We start from the raw sequence: 25346 nt of genomic DNA on the forward strand, positions 1-25346 counted from the left end.
AGTCACCAGGAAACAGGCCTGAACTCATAAAGAATCATTGGAAATAGAAGCATCTTGTGGTGGAGAAGCAGCAACTTTTCCTTAGGGGAAAAATTCTTAGGTTTCCTTACAGAAAACATGAATTTATTATATTGATTCATTTATTCAATCATTTGTTCATCCCTTCATCTACAAATGTTTATTCCATGACTTAGCTTAGAAAACCCACTCACTATCATTAATAATGCACCATTTTTGCTCCATATCACTAATCATTCCAGACAGAGTTACCATAGTGAGGAAATTTGACTGCGAATCAAGGCATACAGTTTTTCAATTTAGAGCTTGTATTTGAAGTCATGGTTTATTTGCTGTTTTCAGAGCACATGGTAAGAAGGGGTTTTCTCTTCTATTTGGCTGTCTTGGGGCATCAGGCATCACTGCTGCAGCTCAGTGTTCACTGCTCAGGAATGCTCTTGTCTAATTCTTATGTGCCCCCTGGAGCACCATAACAATTCCAGTAGGAACGTTTGCTTAGACATACGGTTTTATATTTTATCTTGTTGTTCAGTCGCTAAGTTATGTCTGACTCCTTGCAACCCCATGAACTTCCTGCACACCAGACTTCCCTGTCCTTCACTATCTCCCAGAGTTTGCTCAGACTCATGTCCACTGAATCGGTGATGTCATCCAACCACCTCATCCTCTGCCGCCCTGTACTTCTGCCCTCAATTTTTCCTAGCATCAGGGTCTTTTCCAGTGAGTCAGCTCTTCATATCAGGTGACCAAAGTATTGGAGCTTCAGCATCAGTCCTTCCAATGAATATTTATCTTAGACCTTATAAAATATACCTTCTCAGTTGCCAATATCCTGTCAAGAGTATTTGTGAAATGTGGTAACAATTAGAAATGTGATTTTATTCATATGGATGCTGTTCAGCACAGATGGTCCATCACCTGCCCTGCTGTAACTTAAAATCTACAAGGGAAGACACAATGTTATGTGAGAATTCATAGGAAATTGTGATGGGTGTTAAGAGAGGAAACATATAGCAGAGACCTAACTCAATTTAGGGGTCAGTGACATTTCTATAAAAATTTATGAGTGTGTCATTTTAGCAGTTCACAGGCAGATGTGGAGTTACACAAGGAAGCAGTGAGGACTGGGAAAAGTGTACTCCAGTTATCACTACAAGTTGACATTACATCTGGCTCATAAGTATAGAGGTTAATACAAGATGCTAAGATTCAAATCATATCTTTAAACTTACTGTGTGACCCTGGGCAAGTTATATAACCTTATGGTGCCTCAGTTTCCACACTTATACATGTAAAAATTCAATGCCCGATCTTGTAGCATTATTTTGATACTCTGGTAAATTCATACCCAGCAGGCTCACAGAAGAGTGGAGACAGCTCAATAACGAAAGCTGTGCAAATGTTAGCAATTATGATCATGAGTATAATCATGATTATTACTGCTGTTATTATTGTTTTCTATGTAATTTCGAAAGAGGCAGATAAACACCCAAAGCCTCAGGTTCCTCATCCATAAAATGGTAATATGAATACCTTCACTGCAGGGGGATTATTCACTGAAATGATAAATGCAAAGGGTGTGCATCTTCTCCGCATGCCGTAGATGTTCAGTAGATACCACTTGGTATTCACAGCAATAGCCCAAACCTCATGGGATGCCTTGGCCTTGAGCGTGGCCCTGTCTGCTGCTTATAGGTGATGTTCACGTACTGACAGGTCTTCCTCCTCCAGGTTTACTTGAGGTAACAAAGCTTATGTAGTGGGCAGGTCCTGTGTACACCCACACCCAGACATAAAGATGGGCCACTTTCATAAGTTTTCCTTGCTTGGCAAGTGCCACGTTCATGACCCTAGCACTCCCCAATGACTATACACGTCCTTAATGTTTTTTAATGATGGTGTTTCTGACATCCCTGACCTGGACAACTTTCCTTGTCTCTTGCTCTGAGTATCACATTCAGTGGGGGAAAGGACAGCCACAAAGAGGAGGTGCCCACAAAAAGGGAACTCTTGTGCCAACACCTGTCAAAGGGAGAGGCAATGACCTTTCAGTGGCTCCCCTTGGGCTCTCCCAGATGCAGATCTGAGAAGCAGAAGACTGGGCTGCTCTCTGCAAAAGGAATCCATCACCCAGCCATTTTCCCAGGTCCCATTAAAATGCTGACACCATTAATCTGCACTACTTTACTTCTCATTATGCGGAAATGTGCTCTTGATCAAAAGTCCCCTTGTGTAGCAGCCTGATTCATCACCGATAGCCATGGGCCACACACCAGAAATTCATAATCAGCTGACATTATCCACCCAAATCATCCCCAGGATCTGAAAATCTCCGAACATGTCCGTCATTGGGAGGAAGCAGCCACATAGCATGCAGTATGCAAATAGGCCTGATAGTTAATACAGCAGGTTTACCAACAGGTTTAAATTAGGGAAATAGCTTCTATCTCCTGTTTATGTACAGGTGACCCTAGAGCAACATCAGTTTGAACTGCACAGGTCCACTTATGTGGGTTTTTTGCAATAAATAAACATATATAGTATAAATGTATTTCTCTTCTTTATAATTTTTACTACTTTTATTATTTTAATAATAAAATACAATTATTTTAGAAGTTAAATATAATTATTATTGTATTTATTATTTATTTGGCTGCACCAGGTATTAATTGCATCCCTTGGGGTCTTTGATCTCCACTGGGGCATGTGGGATTGCAGCCTGCCAACTCTTAGTTGAAGCATGCAGGATCTAGTTCCCTGACCAGAGATCAAACCCAAGCCCCCTGCATTGGAAGCCCACAGTCTTAGCCACTGGACCACTAGCGAAGTCCCTATGATTTTAACACATCTTCTTTTCTCTAGCTTACTTTATTGTAAGAATACAGTATATAATACACATAACATATGAAATATGTGTTAATCAATTGCTTATATTATATAGGTAAGGTAAAGCTTCCTTCAACAGTAGGCTATAAGTGGTTAAGTTTTGGGGGAGTCAGAAGTTACACATAGAACTTCAATTATTAAGGGGTCAGCACCCCTAACATTTATTTACATTGTTCAAGGTTCAACTGAACTGGGTCATCTGTTTTCTGAGAAACTGTCTCCACTGACCCCACATGGGATCTAAATAGCATAGAATTTGGAGACAAAGGTGACTTCAAGCTAAGGAGACCCAGATTCAGTGACATAAAAGTACTAGCTCAGGGACACAAAGCCACTTGTAAAAGACAGAGACCTTTCTACTACTCCAAGCTTACAGGCTTCTGGGTTCAATGCCCTTTCTCCAACACCCAGGTTTGACAGGCGTGTGTGATCTTGGTCCAAATTCTTGCACCTCATCCTTGCTTCCTTATTCTATGTCTAACCACCTCACGAAGGAGTGACTTGGGTAGTAAATTCACTGTGTATGAATGTGTTAAGACTCAGTGTCTGTTCTCTTTATAATAACTCTCTGGTTGACTACCAAGTTTGGGATAAGAAGTGGGGTCCTAATCAAGCTTGTTAGTAAAATAATAACTACATGATTCCCTGTGAGATGATCCAGTGCCAGATACTGTGGTATGTGCTTTGCAAGCATCATAGCAGTTATTTGTACAAACTGCTATAAACTCATAAGGTTGTTAAAATGCTTAAAATATGGAAAGCACTCAGTAAAGTATGTCCATTAGCATTGTGGAGCATTGCTACAGCTTGCATTTACAGGGTTGTTTTACCTCTGTTTGAACATGGGTCGAAAAAGTCACTTCCTCTCATTGTAGATACTTCTGGCCATTGGGTTGATCTGCCATAACTTGGGTTAGGATCTGAAACTTCTCAGTTCCAAACCACTGTTTCTACATTTGCCCCCTAGGTTGAACAAATCCAATTCTTCTATTAGAAATCCCTGCAATAATTTAAAGTGATTCATCCTAATCTTGTCAAGTCTATTTTCTAGGCTAAAAAAGTCATTTCTTTTAGTTTTAGGCTCTTGTGTAATTTAACTTGAACTTCACTTCCTAACTTGTTTAAAATTGAGAAATTTCCTCAGCTCTGTGCTTCATGCTGAGTAACAGTGGTGAACCAGCCGAACAACTGCTCTGTCTAATAATGCAAGAGACAGAATAGGCAATAATAAGACACCTAGGTACTTTCCTTGGAGATTAAACAGCTGCTATCATTTTACCATATTTGTTTCAATTTTCTTTTAAATAGTAAATAATACAGTATGGCTTCACCTCCCTCCCTGTCCCCAGAGGGAGAACCAATATCTGAAAGTTGATATGTAACCTCTTCATGTATATTTTTGTATGTGGCTACATGTGGATGCTTGCACAAATAATGTGTAGTATTGGTGCAAGCATTTCAGATTTAAATAGATACTGTGCATATCATACTGTACATTTCCCTTTATGTCTTACTGTCTGCATCCCATATTATATTTCTGTGTTGATTCATCTGTGTTGTTATACACATTAATTTTAATTATTGTATAGCAATTCACTGTGTGACTCAACCATACTTTATTTACTAAGTCCTGTTATGAAGGCCACTTACCTATAGGTTAATTAGGCTAATTCCAATGTTCTTAAAATTTTATTGAAGTATAGATGATTTACAATATTGTGTTAGTTTATAGCAAAGTGATTCAGTTATACATGCATACACATATTTACATATATGTATATACACACACATATATAATTTTCATATTGTGTAGTATTGGTGTGAGCATTTCAGATTTAAATAGATCCTTCCATATTGTGCATATCAATTTATGTCTTGCTGTCTGCATCTCATATTATATTTCTGTGTTGATTCATCAACATTGTTATATACATTAATTTTAATTGCTGTATAGAAATTCACTGTGTGACTCAACTGTACTTTATTTACTCAATCCTGTTATAAAGGCCACTTACATGTAGGATAATTAGGGTAATTCCTGTGCTCTTAAAATTTTATCAGAGTATAGTTGATTTAAAATATTGTGTTAGCAAAGTGATTGTTATACATGCATACATGTATATACATATATGTGTATACACACATATATATAATTTTCCTATTCTTTTCCAATTTCCTATTTAGGCTATTACAGAATATTGAGTTTCCTCTACTGTATGGTAGGTCCTTCTTAGTTATCTGTTTTAAAAATAGTAGTGTGTATATATTAATCCCAATCCCTTAATTTATCCCTCTCTTTGATGTTTCCCTTTTGATAACTGTAAGTTTGTTTTTAAAATCTGTAAGACTGTTTCTGTTTTGTATATAAGTTCATTTATATAATCTTAAGAGTTAGATCCCACATATGAGTGATATCATGATATTTATCTCTCTCTGACTTCGCTTAGTGTGAGAGTCTCTAGGTCCATCCACGTTACTGCAGGTGACATTATTTCATTCTTTTTATGGCTGAGTAGTATCCTATTGTATATGTGTACCTCATCTGCTTTATCCATTCCTCTGTCAGTGGACATTTAGGTTGTTTACATGTCTTGGCTAATGTAAACTGTGTTGCAATGAATATTGGGGTACATGTATCCCTTCAAAGTATGGTTTTCTCTGCATTTATGCCCAGAAGAGGGGTAGCTGGATCATATGGTAGTTCTATTTTAAATTTTGTAAGGAACCTCCATACTATTCTCCACAGTGGTTTTACCGATTTACATTTCCACCAACAATGTTAAAGGGTTCTCTCTTCTCCACTCTTTCTTATGCATTTATTGTTTGTAGACTTTTGTTGATGGCCATTCTGACCAGTGTGAGGCCACTTATCTGTACAATAATTAGGGTAATTCCAGTGCTTTTAAAATTTTATCAGAATATAGTTGATTTACAATATTCTGTTAGTTTATAGCAAAGTGATTGTTATACATGCATATATATGCATATATGTGTATACACAAAGACATATATATAATGTAACTCATTGTAGTCTTGTTTGCCTTTTTCTGATAATTAGTGATATTGAGCATCTTTTCATGTGTTTTTTTGCCATCTATATGTCTTCTTTGGAGAAATGGCCTATATAGATATTCTGCCAATGTTTTCACTGAGTTGTTTTTCTGATGTAACACTGCACAAGCTGTTTGATATTTTGAGATTAATCCCTCGTTGGTCACTTCATTTGCAAATTTTCCAGTTTTTTTAAATTAAAATTTTATATAGGTATACATGCATATATATACATATATATGCACATTATCTTCTCAATATGTTTGTGCAAACTTGTAAACACACACAAACACATACAGGAGACATTGTACATATGTATGAGTTTCATACAAATCTATTAATATAAGTGGAATGGCTGTGTCACAGAATACACACATCCATAGCAATATTGGACATTGACAAATTGTTCTCCCAAATCACTATGCCAACTTATTGCCACCAGCAATATATGAAATTATATACTTGATCACAAAAGAAATTAATAAAGTTAAAGAGAGATTATAAAATTCACATTCCTTAATCAAAATCCAATAAAATTAGAAATCCAGACATAGTTCAGTTGCTCAGTTGTGTCCAACTCTTTGCGACCCCATGAACCGGAGCACACCAGACCTCCCTGTTCATCACCAACTCGCGTAGTCTACCCAAACCCATGTCCATTGAGTCAGTGATGCCATCCAATCATCTCATCCTCTCTCGTCCCTTTCTCCTCCTGCCCTCAATCTTTCCCAGCATCAGGGTCTTTTCAAATGAGTCAGCACTTCAACAAAATTGAAGTTTCAGAGTTTTGGAGTTTCAGCTTCAACATCAGTCCTTCCAATGAACACCCAGGACTGATCTCCTTTAGGATGGACTGGTTGAATCTCCTTGCAGTCCAAGGGACTCTCAAGAGTCTTCTCCAACACCACAGTTCAAAAGCATCAATTCTTCAGTGCTCAGCTTTCTTTATAGTCCAACTCTCACATCCATACATGACTACTGGAAAAACCATAGCCTTAAAGTACTGTCTCTGCTTTTTAATATGCTGTCTAGGTTGGTCATAACTTTCCTTCCAAGGAGTAAGCATCTTTTAATTTCATGGCTGCAGTCACCATCTGCAGTGATTTGGGATCCCCAAAGAATAAAGTCTGTCACTGTTTCTACTGTTTCCCCAACTACTTGCCATGAAGTGATGGGACCGGATGCTATGATCTTAGTTTTCTAAGTGTTGAGCTTTAATCCAACTTTTTCACTCTCCTCTTTTACTTTCATCAAGAGGCTCTTTAGTTCTTCATTTTCTGCCGTAAGGGTGGTGTCATCTGCATATCTGAGGCTATTGATATTTCTCCCGGCACTCTTGAGTCCAACTTGTGCTTCCTCCAGCCCAGCATTTCTCATGATGTACTCTGCTGCCGGGGTCCAGCCCAGGTGGATCCAGGGAATTTGAAGCGGGGACGGAGTTAGAGTCTGGAAAAGGACTATTTAATCAGAAACATAAAGAAATTAGGAAAGAATAGTGTAGTAGGAAAATTAGTGGAGAAAAGAGGCTGAATAACTTGGTTTATGTGGAAAACTAATAAAACCTTGAGACAAGAGGTTTGCACCATCTACATCAGGCCACCAGTGCCCACTTGAATAGCGGAGGGCGCCCCACCTTGGGCTCCCTCTCACGTGAATCTTAGAAGCCAGGGCAAGTAAGTAGACCTGGCAAGCCTCTGTGCTCCAGATGGGAATTCATCCGGAAAAGGGGAGAAAAGAATGACATGAGGGAGCCCAGCATTGGTGCAAGACTCAAGACTTTATTTTCAAAATCAGCTTATATACCCCAAGTTGTACATAAAGAAATAATGGAATATGCAGAGTTATGCAGGGGTAGCAGTCCTGACTTTCATTGAGACCAGGCTTTCTTTTGCATACCTTCCCATATACAAAAGGTCTCAGGTGGTTTGCATTATCTTCTGCCCAAGAGGCCTGTTAACATTTTTATGGCTCTCTTCCTAGATAAATGTCTACCAATCAGAAAACTCTTTTTCCCTAGAAGTGTTTTTTCTTTACTCTGCATCACCCTCAAAGTACTAAATAAAGTTACATTCCTGTAGAACAAAGGTGCAGTGGGTTATAACAAAGAAAGTACTTAACTCAAAGATCTGATGTTGCTAATACCAGGTCTACTACCTGTTTTTTCTATATACCAACTATATCTACAAATAAAAGATATGAAAATTTGGCAGCAAGTATTGGCTCAACAAATGAAACCTTTAATCAGTCCTATTCTACTGATTTTGACTCCTTGGAAGCCCCTACATTCCTAGGATGTTTTAAGCTTCCTGTGCCTCTCACATCGGGAGGCCGCAAACAATCACATGCACAGCTGTAAGAGTCCGGCAGACAGGCTAGAAAGCCATCAGAGGGGTTTCTGGATTGAAACACTCTTATTATGCCCAGGAGATTTATTATCTAAAAGCTCTAAATTATCTTTTTCCAGAAAAAGGTGGTGGGGGGACAGCCCCCTGTTAATGTCAGAAAAGCAGGTGGAAAGCATAACACAGTAAAGCAGGCAGACTCTGTTTTTTTGGGGTGGATGCTCAGGAAATTCCAAGGGGAACCCCTGAAACCTGATCATGCCCTTGCGTTTTATCCGGCTTCCTTCCTTATGATCTTTGCCATGGGCGGGATTCCTCATGCTGGCTCCCGGCTCTCTGCATATAAGTTAAATAAGCAGGGTGACAATATACAGCCTTGATGTACTCTTTTTCCTATTTGGAACCAGTCTGTTGTTCCATGTCCAATTCTAACTGTTGCTTCCTGACCTGCATACAGATTTCTCAGGAGGCAGGTCAGGTGGTCTGGTATTCCCATCTCTTTCAGAAGTAGTTACCAAAAATAAGCAAAATCAAAATTACTTGAAAACTAAAAACAATACCCCTAAATAACTGAATTATAAACCTAGAAAGCAGTGAAGACATAAATACTCACATACCAAAACCTACAAAAGTTAAAAACAAACAAAAAAATACTATTCTCAGGGGAAAATGTACAGCTACAAATTAAATTGATAAATGCATTCATCTTAGAATTTAAAAATAAGACAAAGCTAAGAAATTTAATACTTAATCAGAAAAAAAGAAACAAAAGATAGGAAGGATTTAATGAAGTATAAAATTAATCAAGTTTTTAAAAAAGCAATGAAACTGAAAAACTGTTTCCTTGGAAAGACCAATAAAATAGACCAATTAAGGGTTTTGTTAGAGAGAGAGACACACACTCAGAGGGAGAGGAAGAGAGAAACATGCAACATTATGAAAAAGAAGACATGACTGCAAACAGAAAGGAGATTAAAATAATTAAGGGAAACTCATACCTGCAACTTTATGGAATCAATTGAAAAACTTAGAATAAATATATAATTTCCTAGAATATATATATGTATTATCATGATTGATTCAAGAAGGGAAAAATAGAATACAATATTACCCTAGATAATGCTGGAAACATAATTTAAAATTTATCACTACAAAGGCAACAAGACAAATTCAAAGTTGACATTCATCCATCATTTATAATAAACAATCAAATGTTATGTAAGTTCAGATATAGAAAAAAAACAGAGAACTAACCAATTTAACAGGCAGCTAGCAAAACACCAAAATCTGATGAAGATAGTATAAAAATCCTGAGTGTTCTCTTATGAATATGTCAGTACAAGTATTAAATGTTAACAAGTTAAACTTGTTATATACTAAAGACTAATAACTGTAAGAAGCAGCAACAGTGGCAAAGATTGATTTTAATCCACAGGAAAAGAGTGGATTATTTCAAAATGGTATTGGTACAACTCACTGTCCATCTAAAAAAAAAATGTCTAAGGCCATATATTTTATATACATTAAAGTCTTAAATGTAAAAATAAAATACTACATAAAACCCAAGAAACATGCATAGGATATATAGGGGATGGGGAGATTGTTGATCAGATCTGAGAATCTAAAATTTTTTACAGAAAATATGGGCACATTAGCTCAAGTCAGAATTGAAAGGAAATTTTATAACACAATATAGTATACACAAATTTAATATGAAAATATTCCCCAAATGTCTTTGCATTGCATACTATATGGGTCTTATAATATTTAAAGTAACCTTAACATATTGACAAAGAAAAGAAACTTCATAGGAAAAATAGACAAGTTTATGAATAAACACACACAAAAGCAAATCAAAGTGGATTGCAAACATTTAAATATGTCCAAACTCAGATTTAGATGCCTGAAAATTAAGCCAACAGTCAAATAATAATTTGCACCTGTGACTGCTAAGGAGCTTCCTAGGTGGCACTAGCGGTAAAGAACCTGCTTGCCAAAGCAGGAGACATGAGAGATGTGAGTTCAGTTGCTGGATAGAGAAGACCCCCTGGAGGAGGAAATGGCAACCCACTCCAGTATTCTTGCTTGAAGAATCCCATGGACAGAAGAGCCTGGTGTGCTACAGTCCACAGGGTCGCAAAGAGCTGGACATGACTGAAGCGACTCAGCATGCATGCACGCATATAACTGGTAATGGTTTTTAAGTTGTTGAATTATAGTTGACTTACAGTGTTAATTTCTACTGTACAGCAAAGTGATTCAGGTATGTATGTGTGTGTATGTGTGTATATATGTGTGTCTATACATATATATACACACACACACCTTAGGTATGTATATCTATTTTATATATATATACCCATACACACACACATACACATACATTCTTTGTATTTCTTTTCCATTATGGTTTATCACAGGATATTGACTATAGCTCCCTGTGCCATACAGTAGGACCGTGTTGTTTATACATTCCATATATAACAGTTTGCATCTGCTAATCCCAAGCTCCCAGTCTATCCCCGCCATCTTGAAAACCACAAGCCTGTTCTCTGTGAGTCTGTTTCCGTTTCATAGATAAATTCATTTGTCACATTGTAGATTCCACATATAAGTGATATCACATGGCATTTGTCTTTCTGACTGACCTCACTTTGTATAATAATCCCTAGGACTGTCCATGTTGCTGAAATGGTATTATTTCATTCTTTTTTTTATGGCCGAGTACTATTTTATTCTTTTTGTTTTTAGCTTTTTAATTTATTTATTGTAACTGGACGATAATTGCTTGACAATATTGTGACTTTTGCCATACATTGACATGAATCAGCCACACGTCCACATGTGTCCCCCTATCTTGAACCCCTCTTCCCTCCCCACCCCATCTCTCTGCATTCTCCCAGAGTACCAGTTTCGAGGGCCCTGCTTCATGCTTCAATTTGCACTGGTCATCTATTTTACAAATGGCAATATATATGTTTCAGTGCTATTCTCTCAAATCATCCCACCCTTGTCTTCTCCCACATAGTGAAAAAGTCTGTTCTTTACATCTATCTGTGTCTCTTTTGCTGCCTTGCATGTAGGATCGTAGTTACCATCTTTCTAAATTCCACATATATATGTTAATATTCTGTACTGGTGTTTCTGTTTCTAGCTTCACTCTATAGAATAGGCTCCAGTTTCATCCACCACATTAGAACTGACTCAAATGTGTTCTCTTTTGAGAACTGAGTAATATTCCATTTTGTATATGTAGCAAAACTTCCTTATACATTCATCTTCTGATGAACATCTAGGTTGCTTCCATGTCCCAGCTATTGTAAACACTGCTGCAATGAACACTGGGGTACGTGTGTCCCTTTCAATTCTGATTTCCTCACTGTGTATGCCCAGCAGTAGGATTGTTGGGACATATGACAGTTCTATTTCCAGTTTTTTTAAGGAATCTCCACACCGTTCTCCATAGTGGCTGTACCAGTTTGCATTCCCATCAACAGTGTAAGAGAGTTCCCTTTTCACACACCCTCTCCAGCATTTACTGTTTGTAGACATTTTGCAAAAGCAAAATGGCTGTCTGAGGAGACCTTTCAAATACCTGTGTAAAGAAAAGAAGTGAAAAGCAAAGGAGAAAAGGAAAGATATGCTCATTTGAATTCAGAGTTCCAAAGAATAGCAGAGATAAGAAAGCCTTCCTCATACTGTCTTGATGACTGTGGCTTTGTAGTAGAGCCTGAAGTCAGGCAAGTTGATTCCTCCAGTTCCATTCTTCTTTCTCAAGATTGCTTTGGCTATTCGAGGTTTTTGTATTTCCATACAAATCTTGAAATGATTTGTTCTAGTTCTGTGAAAATGTGGCTGGTAGCTTGATAGGGATTGCATTGAATTTGTAAATTGCTTTGGGTAGTATACTCATTTTCACTATATTGATTCTTCCAATCCATGAACATGGTATATTTCTCCATCTATTAGTGTCCTCTTTGATTTCTTTCATCAGTGTTTTATAGTTTTCTATATATAGGTCTTTAGTTTCTTTAGGTAGATATATTCCTAAGTATTTTATTCTTTTCGTTGCAATGGTGAATGGAATTGTTTCCTTAATTTCTTTTCTACTTTCTCATTATTCGTGTATAGGAATGCAAGGGATTTCTGTGTGTTGATTTTATATCCTGCAACTTTACTATATTCATTGATGATCTCTAGTAATTTTCTGGTGGAGTCTTTAGGGTTTTCCATGTAGAGGATCATGTCATCTGCAAACAGTGAGAGTTTTACTTCTTCTTTTCCGATTTGGATTCCTTTTATTTCTTTTCTGCTCTGATTGCTGTGGCCAAAACTTCCAGAACTATGTTGAATAGTAGCGGTGAATGTGGACACCCTTGTCTTGTTCCTGACTTTAGGGAAATGCTTTCAATTTTTCACCATTGAGGATAATGTTTGCTGTGGGTTTGTCATAGATAGCTTTTATTATGTTGAGGTATGTTCCTTCTATTCCTGCTTTCTGGAGAGTTTTTATCATAAATGGATGTTGAATTTTGTCAAAGGCCTTCTCTGCATCTATTGAGATAATCATATGGTTTTTATTTTCAATTTGTTAATGTGGTGAATTACATTGATTGATTTGCGGATATTGAAGAATCCTTGCATCCCTGGGATAAAGCCCACTTGGTCATGGTGTATGATCTTTTTAATGTGTTGTTGGATTCTGATTGCTAGAATTTTGTTGAGGATTTTTGCATCTATGTTCATCAGAGATATTGGCCTGTAGTTTTCTTTTTGTGACATCTTTGTCAGGTTTTGGTATTAGGGTGATGGTGGCCTCATAGAACTGGTCAACCACTTGTAAAAGAATGAAACTAAAACTCAAAATGGATTAAAGATCTAAATGTAAGATCAGAAACTGTAAAACTCCTAGAGGAGAACATAGGCAAAACACTCTCAGACATAAATCACAGCAGGATCCTCTATGATCCACCTCCCAGAATTCTGGAAATAAAAGCAAAAATAAACAAATGGGATCTAATTAAAATTAAAAGCTTCTGCACAACAAAGGAAACTATAAGCAAGGTGAAAAGACAGCCTTCTGAATGGGAGAAAATAATAGCAAATGAAGCAACTGACAAACAACTAATCTCAAAAATATACAAGCAACTTCTGCAGCTCAACTCCAGAAAATAAACGACCCAATCAAAAATGGGCCAAAGAACTAAATAGACATTTCTCCAAAGAAGACATATGGATGGCTAACAAACACATGAAAGATGCTCAACATCACTCATTATTAGAGAAATGCAAATCAAAACCACAATGAGGTACCACTTCACACCAGTCAGAATGGCTGCGATCCAAAAATCTGCAAGCAATAAATGCTGGCGAGGGTGTGGAGAAGGGAACCCTCCTACACTGTTGGTGGGAATGCAAACTAGTACAGCCACTATGGAAAACAGTGTGGAGATTCCTTAAAAATTGCAAATAGATCTACCTTATGACCCAGCAATCCCACTTCTGGGCATACACCGAGAAACCAGAATTGAAGAGACATGTACCCCAATGTTCATTGCAGCACTGTTTATAATAGCCAGGACATGGAAACAACCTAGATGTCCATCAGCAGATGAATGGATAAGCAAGCTGTGGTACATATACACAATGGAGTATTACTCAGCCGTTAAAAGAATTCATTTGAATCAGTTCTGATGAGATGGATGAAACTGGAGCCGATTATACAGAGTGAAGTAAGCCAGAAAAACACCAATACAGTATACTAACACATATATATGGAATTTAGGAAGATGGCAATGACGACCCTGTATGCAAGACAGGAAAGAGACACAGATGTGTATAACGGACTTTTGGACTCAGAGGAGAGGAGAGGGTGGGATGATTTGGGAGAATGACATTCTAACATGTATACTATCATGTGAATTGAATCGTGTTTGGGAATGCATGTAAGAATTAAAGATTTTAAAATTTTAAAAATTAAAAAAAAAAAAACATTAAAAAAAAAAAAAAAAAAGAAAGCCTTCCTCAGTGATCACTACAAAGAAATAGAGGAAAACAATAGAATGGGAAAGACTAGAGATCTCTTCAAGAAAATTAGAGACACCAAGGGAACATTTCATGCAAAGATGGGCACAATAAAGGACAGAAATGGTATGGACCTAACAGAAGCAGAAGTAAGAAGAGGTGGCAAGAATACACAGAAGAACTGTCCAAAAAAGATCTTTACAACCCAGATAATCATGATGGTGTGATCACTCACCTAGAGTGAGACATCCTGGAATGTGAATTCAAGTGGGCTTTAGAAAGGACCACTACGAACAAAGCTAGTGGAGGTGAAGGAATTTCAGTTGAGCTATTTCATATCCTAAAAGATGATGCTATGAAAGTGCTGCACTCAATGTGCCAGCAAATTTGGAAAACTCAGCAGTGGTCAAAGAACTGGAAAAGATCAGTTTTCATTCCAATCCCAAAGAAAGGCAATGCCAAAGAATGCTCAAAGTACCACACAATTGCACTTATCTCACACCCTAGCAAAGTAATGCTCAAAATTCTCCAAGGCAGGCTTCAACAGTACATGAACTGTGAACTTCCAGATGTTCAAGCTGGTTTTAGAAAAGGCAGAGGAACCAGAGATCAAATTGCCAACATCCACTGGATCATCAAAAAAGCAAGAGAGTTCTAGAAAAACATTTGTTTTCTGCTTTATTGACTATGCCAAAGCCTTTGACTGTGTGAATCACAATAAACTGTGGAAAATTCTGAAAGAGATGGGAATACCAGACCACCTGCCCTGCCTCTTGACAAATCTGTATGCTGGACAGGACACAACTGTTAGAACTGGACGTGGAACCACAGACTAGTTCCAAATATGGAAAGGAGTATGTCAAGGCTGTATATTGTTACTGTGTTTACTTAACTTATATGCAGAGTACATTATGAGAAATGTTGGGCTGGAGGAAGCACAAGCTGGAATCAAGATTGCTGGGAGAAATATCAATAACCTCAGATATGCAGATGACACCACCCTTATAGCAGAAAGTGAAGAACTAAAGAGCCTCTGGATGAAAGTGAAAGAGGAGAGTGAAAAAGTTGGCTTAAAGCTCAACATTCAGAAAACTAAGATCATGGCATCTGGTCCCATCACTTCATGGCAAATAGTTGGGGAAACAGTAGAAACAGTGACAGACTTTATTCTTTGGGGATCCCAAATCACTGCAGATGGTGACTGCAGCCATGAAATTAAAAGATGCTTACTCCTTGGAAGGAAAGTTATGACCAACCTAGACAGCATATTAAAAAGCAGAGACAGTACTTTGCCAGCAAAGGTCCATCTAGTCAAGGCTATGGCTTTTCCAGTAGTCATGTATGGATGTGAGAGTTGGACTATAAAGAAAGCTGAGCACTGAAGAACTGATACTTTTGAACTGTGGTGTTGGAGAAGACTGTTGAGAGTCCCTTGGACTGTAAGGAGATCCAACCAGTCCATCCTAAAGGAAATCAGTCCTGAATATTCACTGGAAGGACTGATGTTGAAGCTGAAACTCCAAAACTTTGGCCACCTGATACAAAGAACTGACTCATTTGAAAAGACCCTGATGCTTTGAAAGATTGAGGGCAGGAGGAGAAGGGGACGACCGAGGATGAGATGGTTGTTTGGCATCACTGACTCAATGGACATGAGTTTGAGTAAACTCCGGGAATTGGTGACGGACAGGGAGGCCTGGTGTGCTGCAGTCCATGGGGTCACAAAGAGTTGGACATGACTGAGCAACTGAACTGAACTGAGTGTTTTTGTTGGCAGCCATTCTGACTAGTGTGAGATGATACCTCGTTGTGGTTTAGATTTGCATTCTCTAATAATGAATGATGTTGAGCATCTTATCATGTGCTTATTAGCCATCTGTATCTCTTCTTTGAAGAAATGTCTGTTTAGTTCTTGGCCCACTTTTTGATTAGATTGTTTTTCTGGTATTGAGTTGCATGGGGTCTTTGTATATTGCGGAGATTAATTCTTTGTCAGTTTTTTTTTTTTTTTTTTGCTATTATTTTCTCCCATTCTGAAGGCTACCTTTTCACCTTCCTTATAGTTTCCTTCATTGTGCAAAAGCTTTTAATTTTAATTAGGTCCCATTTGTTTTTGTTTTAATTTCCATTACTCTGGGAAGTAGGTTATGGAGGATCTTGCTGTGATTTATGCAACAGAGTGTTCTGCCTATGTTTTCCTCTAAGAGTTTTATAGTTTCTGGTCTTATATTTATATCTTTGATCCATTTTGAGTTTGTTTTTGTGTATAGTGTTAGAAAATGTTCTAGTTTCATCCTTTTACACATAGTTGACCAGTTTTCCCAGCACCACTTGTTAAAAACATTGTCTTTTCTTCATTGTATAGTTTTGCCTCCTTTGTCAAAAATGAGGTGTCTACAGGTGCATGGATTTATCTCTGGGCTTTCTATTTTGTTACAGTTATCTATATTTATGTCTTTGTGCCAATACTATACTATCTTGAGGGCTGTAATTTAATAGTATAATCTGAAGTCGGGAAGGTTGATCCCTCCAGTTCCATTCTTCTTTCTCAAGACTGCTTTGGCTATTTGAGTTTTTTTGTGTTTCCATACAAATTATGAAATTATTTTTCTAGTTCTGTGAAAAATACCATTGGTAGCTTGACAGGGCTTGTGTTGAATCTATAGATTGCTTTGGGTAATATACGCATTTTCACTATATTGAGTCTTCCAATCCATAGACATGGTATTTTTCTCCATTTATTTGTGTCATCTTTGATTTCTTTCATCAGTGTTTTACAGTTTTCTATCTATAGGTCTTTTCTTTCTTTAGGTAAATTTATTCCTAAATATTTTATTCTTTTCATTGCAGTGGTGAATGGGACTGTTTCCTTAATTTCTCTTTCTGTTTTTTCATTGTTATATATAGGAATGCAAGAGATTTCTGTGTATCAACTTTATATTCTGAAACTTTACTATATTCATTGATTAGCTCTAGTAATTTTCTGGTGTATCTTTGGGATTTTCTATGTAGATGATCATGTCATCTGCAAACAGTGAGTTTTACTTCTTCTTTTCCAATCTGGATTCCTTTTGTTTCTTTTTCTTCTCTGATTGCTGTGGCTAGGACTTCCAAAACTATATGAATAGTAGTGGTGAGAGTGGGCACCTTGTCTTGTTCCTGATTTTAGAAGAAATGCTTTCAGTTTTTCACCATGGAGGATAATGTTTGCTGTTGGTTTGTCATATAGTATATGGCTTTTATTATGTTGAGTTATGTTCCATACATACACACATGCACAAACATATATATATATATATATATATATATATATATATATATAGAGAGAGAGAGAGAGAGAGAGAGAGAGAGAGAGAGACCATATTTTCTTTATACACTCACCTGTCAATAGACATTTAGGTTGTTTCCATGTCTTGGCTATTGTGAATAGTGCTGCTATGAACATAGGGGTGCATGTGTCTTTTTGAACTGTAGTTTTGTCTAGGTATGTGCTCAGGAGTGGGATTGCTCAATCATATGGAAATACTATTTCTAGTTTTTTGAGGAACCTCTGTACTGTTTTCCAGGGTGGCTGGGCCAATAGTGGATGTACCACATTCCAACCCTAGTGTAGGAGGGCTCCCTTTTCTCCACAACTTCTCCAGCATTTGTTATTTGAAAACTTTTAATGATGGCCATTCTGATCGGTGTGATGTGGCACCTCATTGTAGGTTTGATCTGCAGTTCTCTAATAGTGATATTGAGCATCTTTTCACGTACCTGTTGGCCATCTGTACGTCTTCTTTGGAGAAATATCTACTTAGATCATCTGCCCATTTTTTGATTGTGGTTGTTTGTTGTTGTTGTTGTATGAGCCATTTGTATATTTTGGAAATTAAGCCCTGTCAGTTGCATCATTTGCAAATATTTCCTTCCATATTATAGGTTGTCTTTTCATTTTGTTTATGGTTTCCTTTGCTGTGTAAAAGCTTGTAAGTTTTATTAGGTTCTATTTGTTTATTTTTGCTTTTATTTCTGTTGCCTTGGGAAACTGACCTAAGAAAACATTGATTTATGTCAGAAAATGTTCTCTTCTAGGAGTTTTATGGTGACCTATCTTGTCTTTAAGCCATTTTGAATTTATTTTTGTATATAGTGTGAGGGTGTGTTCTAGCTTCATTCATTTGCATGTGGCTGTCCAACTTTTCCAGCACCATTTGCCAAAGAGATTGTCTTTTCCATTGTATATCCTTACCTCCTTTGCTCAAGATTAATTGACCATAGCTGTGTGGGTTTATTTCTGGCTCTCTATTCTGTTCCATATACATCCATTTTTGTGCCAGTACCACGCTATTTTGATTATTGTAGCTTTGTAGTATTGTCTGAAGTCTGAGAGGTTATACCTCCTGTTTTGTTATTTTTCCTCAGGATTACTCTGGCAATTCTGGGTCTTTTAAAGATTTTATTGAAGTATAATTTATTTACAATGTTGTGTTCATTTCTGCTGTATAGCTAAGTGATTCAGTTATATATGTGTTTGTGTTCTCACACACACATTTCATTTCATTATGGTTCATCCCAGGATATTGCATATAGTTCTGTGTGCTATATAGCAGGACCTTGTTGTTTAGCCATCCTATATATAATGGTTTGCATCTGCTAATCTCAAACTCTCAATCCTTTCCTTCCCCACTAGTTCTCCCCACTGGCAACCACAAGTCTGTTCTCTGTATCTGTGAGTCTATTCCTGTTTCAAGGATATGTTCATTTGTGTCATAAATATTTTAGATTCCACATGTAAGTGATACCATATGGTCATGAGGCCAATAATAGGCTGATACCAAAATCTGACAATAACATCATGAGAGAATTACTGACTAACACTTCTTGTGAATACAGGTGCAACAATTCTCAACAGAATACTAGCACACCAAACTTAGAAACATTATAAAGAATTACACACCACAGCCAAGTGGGATTTATACAAAAAAGGCAAATTTAACATCCAAAATTGAGTTAACACAATACATTTTACTAATAGAATAAAGGATAAAAACAATATGATCATCTCAATAGATGTAGGAAAAGGATTTGAAAAAATCAACACTCTTTCATGATTTTTTTTTAAAAAAGTCAATAAACTAGGAATAGAAAATAATTTCCTGAATCTGATAAAGGATATCTATGAAAAACCCATAGCTAAAACTTAGTGGAGAAAAACAGGATACTTTCTCCCCTAAAATGAGAAAGAAGACAAGGATGACTGCTTTCATTGTTTCTGTTTAACATCATACCAGAGTTTCTATGTGGGGCATGAGGGTAAGACAAAGAAATCAAAAGCATTCAGATTAGAAAGGAAAAGTCAAAGTATATTTGAAGGTAACAGGATCTTATACATAGAAAACCTTGAGGAATTTACTTAATATTAAAACCCATTAGAAGTAGCAAATTAATTTAACAAAGTTCCAGGATACGAGAGCAATATCCTAAAAATTAATTGTATTTCTGTACACTATGAATGAAATATCTAAAGTGAAATTAATAACTCAATAATAAAAAATCCAATGTTAAAAAGTGGCCAAATTGTCTGAATGTGTATTTCTCCAAAGAAGATACACAGATGTCAATAATCACATGAAAAATGTTCATGTCATTAGTAATTAGGGAATACAAATCAAAATCACAATAAGATACCACTTCCTACCCAGAAGGATGGTTATAATAGAACAGAAATTAGCAAGTGTTGGCAAAGATATGAGGAAATGGGAACTCTTATACAGTGCCAGTGGGAATGTGAAGTGATGCAGTCACTTTAGAAAATAGTCTGACATTCCCTTAACAGTTAAACATAGAATTGTCGTATGACCCAACAATTCCACTATTAATTCAGTCACTCAGTCATGTCCGACTCTTTGCGATCCCATGAATGGCAGCACGCCAGGCCTCCCTGTCCATCACCAACTCCCGGAGTTCACTCAGACTCACGTCCATCAAGTTGGTGATGCCACCCAGCCATCTCATCCTCGGTTGTCCCCTTCTCCGCCTGCCCCCAATCCCTCCCAGCATCAGAGTCTTTTCCAATGAGTCAACTCTTCGCATGAGGTGGCCATAGTACTGGAGCTTCAGCTTTAGCATCATTCCTTCCAAAGAAATCCCAGGGTTGATCTCCTTCAGAATGCACTGTTAGGTAGATACATAAGTACATATATCCAGACAAAAATCTGTACATGAATGTTCATAACAGCATTATTCACAAAGCCAAAAAGTGGAAAAAAACAAGTATTCAACAGAAAATGAATGGATGAATAAAAGGTGATATACTCTTGTGATAAAAAGCAATGAAAAGGGATGAAGTTTTGATACAGGCTATAATCTGGATAAACGTTGAAAGCATATGCTAAATGCAAGGCCAGGGGTGGGGGAACATGTATTACATGATTTCATTTATGTGAAATGTCCAGAATAGATGAATCCAGAGAGACAGCAAATAGGTCAATGGTTATCCTAAAACAGGGAGATAATAAAGACTGCTAAAGAGGTAGGGGTTTTCCTTTTTGGAGTGATAAATGGGTTTTGTGATTCAGACTATGGTGATGGTTATACAATTTCATACTAAAAACTCTTGAGTTATGTATTTTAAATGGAACTATATGATAAGTAAATTATATCTAAATAAAGCATTTTTAATTGTTTAAGAAAAGGGACAATGAACTGAAAATTCAAGGATGAATAAGACTGGTCCACACTTGGGCAGTGGGGCTAGTATTACGAAAATGTATATTTACACCTGTGAGACTCCAGATTATTTTCCTGTTTCAATACTCATTTTTCAATGAAGTAAAAACAACCCTTTTATTCTTCCATGGAAATTTGTATTACATGTAAATCATCATTCTCCTCTAAAATATAGGAAACTATCTCATTATAAATGGTATGTATATCCCTAAACTAATAGCTGGAAACAGATGAAAAGCATGTTTTGAAATGTTAGAAATAATAAGGTAATGGAAAGATGCATTTATAACATCAACAACCTTGATGCCAAAATGAGAAAATTATCTGTAAAGTGATTTGACAGGGCTGGATCAATAAAGTAGTTTTAAAACTATATATGTGTCTGTGTGTGTATATATATCTACTATATTCACTATATTCACTCTACATATTCAGTATTAATTAGTTTCTTTATATAGAAAACTGCAAACTTCTATCTTAGAATGTGCTAGCTACAAAAGTGAATGTTAACTCAGTGACTTCGTTCACAGAGCTTGAATGTGACTTTTTTTTCATTAGGATTCATTTGGGAACAAACTGTTGACTCAAACCTAAGCCATGTAGACCTTTTCTAGAACTGTTCTAGGAAGTTAGCTAATAATCAAGTATGATTCATACCAGAAAAGAAAGAAAAAAAAAACACATGTGTTGGTGTTGATTCACAGATAAGATCCTTCTGGAGTGCATGATGGTCTGTTTATAGTCACCTGGAGTCTTTGCAGTTACCATAAAACTTGTGGTTACCCTCTTCTGACCTTTTTAAATGAGCCTGACAGGCCAGCTCCAGATCACACTGGGATGTCATAAAGGCCTCTACAGTGTTTTGCTTTTGGAATTTCTCTGCACCATCTCCTATCAGCATGATCCTCTTCCTCAGCTTTTCTAAGCTAAATGCCTCACTTCCAATTCCATGCCTTAGCCTCACGGCCTTATTCGATTTGTGACTCTGGACTCCTTCCATACATTTCTACCATTCTGTGATATGCCTGGGAACTGTCAATGGGTGCCATTTACACCCCAGAACCTCTTACCCTTCTCACAGGATAAAGGTAATGAATTGGTATTAATAAGCACAAAATGTCAACTGAGACTGGCATAATTGCTTTATATAGATTTTTATTTTTATTTAATTTTTATGTGCCAATTTATGTATTTATTTTGATTGATTTTTGGCTGTGCTGAGTCTTCATTGCTGTGTGCAGGCTTTTCTCTAGTTGCGCCAAGCAGGGACTGGGCTAGTCATGGCACGTGGGTTTCTCCTTGTATAACTTCTCTTGTTGCAGAGCACAGGTTCTAGGGCACATGAGCCTCAGTATTTGAGGACTGTGGGCTCAGTAGTTACGGCTCGCAGGCTTAGTTGCTCTGTGGCATGTGGGATCTTCCCAGATCAGGGGTCTAACTGGTGTCCCCTATGTTGCAAGGCAGATTCTTAACCACTGGACCATCAGGGAAGCCCTAATAGAGATTAACTTTCAATCTTCATGGCCATCCTCTTCCTTGGGATTTCAGCAGACATACTCTAAATGTTGTAGGGCCTTGTATACAGTTACTCGGCTAATATGGGCAGAATTCAAGTACTTCACTCCTGTATCAGGGCTGTTTCTCTCAGCCTGGACAAGGAATACCTGTAAGACCACCTTTAAGATCACACACACAGATTATCTGGCCCCAGCCCAGACCAACTGAATGAGACCAGGTGAATGAGAAGGTGGTACTCAGAATCTTGGGCTTCCCTGGCTCAGGGGTAAAGAATCCACCTACAATGCAGGAGATGCAGGTTCCATCCCAGGGCTGGGAAGGAGGGCATGGCAACTCACTCCAGTATTCTTGCCTGGAGAATCCTATGGACAGAGGAGTCTGGCAGTCTACTGTCCATAGAATTGCAAAGAGTCAGACACGACAGAAGCGACTTAGCACACATGCACCCAGAATCTTAGTACGCCACAAGTGATTCTGATTCACATAAGTTTAAATACCATAGTGTTATTCTCCCTTGAGCATTTAATACAGCATTTCAGCAATTTCCTGAAAAGATTCACATCCCCTAATAGCCAGAATGCACAATACCAGCATCATTTCCACTGTGGATGGGGAAAGATGTTCTTCTCTTCCCAATCCATATGTGTTATATTGTTGATGATACATTATGTTCCCAAAAAATCCAAAAAGGAAAACAAAACAAAACAGAAATTCCTCGGTGTGTCTGCAGCACCTCTTGACTAAGAGAATGAGCACAAAAATCTGGTTTTTACTAGTCATTATTAAAACATACATAGAGGATCCTCACTCCCCAACAACTCAAATGGCTTAGTTGCAACCTTGTTCCAGATCCGCTATACCCTTGTGCTGATGAATTGAATTGGGTATACAATCATGGTCTTTCTGTCCCTATTTGAGACACAAAGATGCATAGCCATGGAGAGATGGCAAGAGTCTTCCTACTCAAGAAAAAGGTGCCTCAAAAAGGGGAAGGGGTTGTTTTATCATTGTTGATCTGTACAAGTTCTTTATATATTTTGGATATTAACACCTTATAGGATATATGATTTGCAAGTATCTCCTCCAATTCAGTAGGTTTCCTTTTGTTGATGGTTTCTTTTGCTATGCAGAAGCTTTTAGCTTGATGAAAACCCATTTGTTTATTTTCGCTTTTGTTACCCTTCCCTGAGGAGATGTATCCAGGAAGATGTTGCTAAGACCAATGTCAAAAAAGCATGTAGCCTATGTTTTCTTCTGGTTTTATGGTTTCAGTCTTAACATTCAAGGCTTTAATCCATTTTGAGATGATTTTTGTGTATGACGTGAGATAGTGGTCTAGTTTCATTCTTTTCCCTGTGGTACTGACAGCTAGAAACTAAATTTTTGGTGGTAAGCATGTTGTATACACAGAAGTTAACATATGTACACATATGTTGCTGTACATAATAGAACTTATGTTATAAATCAACATAAAACATAAGATTATAAATCAACATCACCTCAATTAAACATTACTTTTTAAAAAGATTTTGTTTTTGGCGTGGTCCATTTTTAGTATTTGTTACAATACTGCTTCTGTTTTACATTTTGGTGTTCTTTTTTTTTTTTTTGGCTGTGTGGCATGTGAGATCTTACCTCCCAGGCTAGGGGTCAAACCCACACCCCCTGCAATGGAAGCCAAAGTCTTAATCACTGGCCCGCCAGGAAGTCCCTGAACATTAACTAAAAATACAAAGAAAATTAAAAGGAGACATGCACAAAAAAAAAGGGGGGGAAGGGGTAAAGTTTTACTGGGTGCTTGGTAAAAAGGGCTTGTTTAGGAGTTAGCTCATTAGTTGTATGTATTGTTCCCAGATTCAGTCTTCACCAATGCTTGCTAATGGTAAGTCAGTTGATATTTGCTGGATAGATGAGTCAAGATACTAATCAGCCTTGTGTGACTATCAGAAGTAGAAGAGTTTGAGAGACTTGATTCATACCTGTCCCTCTCCTTTTACAGATGAGAAAACACCTTCATCAGTCAGAACTCAACTCCTTTTCCAAAAGGAGGTCACCCCATTTCTTCCTCCACATTTCAGAACACTTGGCTGAAGGTATGTTTTCCCATCCAAGTTAAGGTCTCTATGAGTCTCTGACCTTTTATAGATTTCTCAGCTTTAATATTGTTTCCCCAGATCACTGTGGCTTCAGGCCAAGGCTATTTTTCCTTTCACTCTTTGCTGCTGCTGCTAAGTCGCTCTTTACTTGATACTAATAACTGCCATATGCCTGAGAAAGAAAAACAAAAGGCACACTTATGGAGAAAAAGGAGAGTGTTCACTGGAAGACAAGTGGAGAGAAGAGAAAAGTGCAGAAGATAATTTTTAAGGAGAAAAAAAAACCAACACTAAGCTAAAAGCATGAAGCCTTAGAACACCCCTTCTCAGGGTAAAGTTTCATTCTCACTGATATGACAAACATTTTCCCAACAGAAGAAGTTTAACACGTTATATAAATACCCCACTACGCATATGCAGCGGTAGTAATAATTAGTTTTCTCCCCCTTTCATCCCTGTTGTTTCTGCCCACACACATTTCCTATTTCAAGCTTTGGTGTAACAAATGCATCTTTCAAACTGGAAGCCCACGCCTTGTTTGCACAAACACAGGTCTCTTTATCGCCACGTGCAGTCCCTCCAGCTCGTGGAACTGAACAATGAGGCATTTTCCTCTCTCCCCAGCCCCAGCGCTCTGACAGAATTCATTTAATTTCCATGGAAAATGTAATCTGCAGATAATAATAGGTCATTCTCA

General features: G+C 37.4%; 1 long non-coding RNA gene across 1 annotated transcript in view; it reads left to right on the top strand.

Annotated features, from left to right (window-relative positions):
- The window catches only part of LOC121816490 (uncharacterized), a 109524-nt gene that overhangs the window by 43255 nt on the left and 40923 nt on the right, over window positions 1-25346 (top strand). The window contains exon 3 of the long non-coding RNA XR_006056115.2: window positions 24553-24646. This is a non-coding gene — a long non-coding RNA (uncharacterized LOC121816490). The remainder of the gene's footprint in view (window positions 1-24552; window positions 24647-25346) is intronic.

This window comes from Ovis aries, chromosome 14 (genome assembly GCF_016772045.2).
Source record: "Ovis aries strain OAR_USU_Benz2616 breed Rambouillet chromosome 14, ARS-UI_Ramb_v3.0, whole genome shotgun sequence".
Taxonomy (NCBI): Eukaryota; Metazoa; Chordata; class Mammalia; order Artiodactyla; family Bovidae; genus Ovis; species Ovis aries.